Source organism: Tupaia chinensis, unplaced genomic scaffold (genome assembly GCF_000334495.1).
Source record: "Tupaia chinensis unplaced genomic scaffold, TupChi_1.0 Scaffold000448_1, whole genome shotgun sequence".
In the NCBI taxonomy this organism is placed as follows: domain Eukaryota; kingdom Metazoa; phylum Chordata; class Mammalia; order Scandentia; family Tupaiidae; genus Tupaia; species Tupaia belangeri.
The window spans coordinates 1,133,339-1,136,106 of NW_006159953.1; positions in this window are offsets into that span (position 1 = coordinate 1,133,339).

Consider the following 2,768-nt stretch of genomic DNA (forward strand, 5'->3'; position numbering starts at 1 on the left):
TTCAAATAAACCTAATTTTTGTATATTTTATTAAAAGGAAAACATCTCCCAACACCAAGAACACAAAATTCAAAATGCGTAAGCCCTTAATAGATATATGTTTAACATTCAAAGGATAAAAGAATGGATGAATAAATAGAACTTGTTATGAAGTAGTAAAAAATTCCAATTATTATAGTTTGTGTATTTGAGTGTATTATGAGCGTAAATGTATGTGTGAGTGGCTATACGTGTCTGTCTGCATAGTTATGTATGCACGCATCCAAACACACAAAGATCAAACCTATTTTAGAACTATAGACCCATATTAACCTGCTAGGGTTGCCATAAGAGAATATCACAGTCTGGATGACTTACAGATTAGAAATTTATTTTCTCACAGTTCTGGAAGTGAAAAGTCCAAGACGTGGCTATAGTCAGTATTGGTTTCTGGGGAGACCTCTCACCCTGCTTGCAAACAGCCACACGGCTACCTTCTTCCTGAATCTGGGCAAAGCTTTCCCTTTATGCCAGTGTAGAAAGCAAGGAGGAAGGGAGGGATCAGTTTCTTGTCTTTTCTTTTTTTTTAGGGATCAATTTCTGATGTCTTCTTCTTTTAATTTTCTTTTTCTTTTTATATGAGTTCGTTTTTTGTGTTCTTGTTAGTTTGTTTCTGACAAGGTCTTGTCATGGCCAGCTCCTCAGTTTAGGGCTCGGGGCACTTCACTGCATGCATCACCCGCGAGGCCTCTCTGCCTCTTTTATAAGAACAGGAGTTCTGATGAATTAGGGACCCACGCGTATGACCTCATGTCATCGTAATGACGTCTGTAAAGGTTTTATCTTCGTACACAGCCACATTAGGGTTTAGGACTCCACCATATCAACTTTGGGAAACAACACAATTTGCTCCATAAACACATCAGGATATTTGACATGCAAACTGTATTTTTCTTTGAGGGAAGGATAGACTCTGAAAAAAAAAAAAAAAAAGAGTTTGTTTTGTGTCCTAAGAGGATCCAGTGTTGGTGCAGGCAGTAGGTTGCCTAGAACTACATAGCATGTGATCTGAATTCTCTGACTCACCCTGATCCTGGTAATGGATAATGTCCTGCTCAGGCAAAGCTTGATCCATCTGAAAGACTGTGGGTTTGGTTCCTCAGTGAACCTGCACACAGTAGCTGTGAGGGTGCCCATTCTCCTGACTGAGTTTGGAGGAAGGGTGCCTAGACGGGGCTTGTCAGGGGCACCTGTCTGTTTCTGTCAAGAAATAAATACAACTAAAATAATAATGGTAATAATAATGATCATAAGGAGGATACCTAATGAGGGTACTTCTCAGAAAAATGCAACTAAAGTACAAGTTTAGGGCCAGCTAGTGACTGGTGGGAAAGGCGGTTGGATTCCATATGGCCACCTAAATGTTCAGTGGCTTGAAAAGCACAATGGGGCATGTTTGAATGCATGCACAGAATCCCAAGAGGAGAAGGGAGTACGGATTACAGTATGGTCATTCCCCCTGGGTGTTGTTTTCTAACTTTCTGGTCCTCTCTTTCTGTTTCTGTTGAATACATAAATCCTATAGCCACTCCACCCCAAAAAGTTAATTTTGGTGCAAAAATGTATAAAATCTATGAGAGTTCCCCCCCGCGTACTGTATGTATTTTCTATACACTTTTTGAAGTCCTTTTTCCTCCCACATAAGAGGAGAGGTCTATGTTGGAGGTCAGATATAGTTTGCTCATTTACAAAATTAGTATATTTTCACTTAATTATATTGGAATACAAGTACATTTCACTTCATAGCAGTGAAGGACCGGCAGGTGGCATGGTGGTTAAAGGCCCTGGATTCCCACTTGGCCCACTGCAGTTGGAGCCCTGAACCTGGCAGCTTTCTTTCTCTTTCCGTCTCTCTCTCTGGAAGCTTTCTTTCACTTTCCCTCTCTCACTCTCTTTTTCTCACTCTCTCTGCCCTGTCTGGTCAAATTTTTAAAAATATAATAATAACAAATGGAATTAAATAAATAATTTTAAAAATAAATGAATAAATAGCAGTTGAGTGGGTCTAATCAATTATTTTCTATTGATCTATGGAAACCAGGCTGAAAGTGCCTGAAATGGATATCCTGTAAGGCCATACCCTAAAGGTGTAAACTTAAAAGGGAAACTTCTTGTACAGTGGCTTTCTACTGCTTTCTTGGCGTGCGAGCACTTGCATTAGTGTTAACTTTCACTTACGGTCATTTTTAACGTAGGAGATAATCCTTTTATTTTGCATTTGCGCCGTTCTACCTGGTTGTACACTTGACCTTCCTTAGGCCCTAGTCTCCGTGTTCACGCTCCCTGTGAAAACTCCTTGGAGTAGGAAAGACCTCGCCCTGGCGGCCAGGTGACTGAGACAGGGTGGGAACAGCAGAGTTCCGAGGGCGCGGAGCTGCTCACATACCATTCCCCTCCCACCACCATCCGGTGCGGGGAGGCGGAGAGGGCTGCAAACTTCGCTCCAATCCGCAGCCGGCCCTCCCCGGGGTCCTCCTGCTGGGCCACCAGCCCGCTGCGGACCGAGTTGGAGGAACTTTGCTAAACTCGCCGTCAGAGCCTGCAGAGGCTAAGTGCTCCCCCTCCTCTCCGGGCTCCCCCTCCCTCTGCCCCCGCCTCCGGGTCCTAGCCCAGCCCGGGTCGCCGGTGATAGGACGAGCCCCGGGCGTGCTTTGTGTATATGCAAACCAGAGTCCGGGCTCCCAGGGCTGCTCGACCCGGGCCCCGGCTGCCGCCGCGGCGGGGGGCCG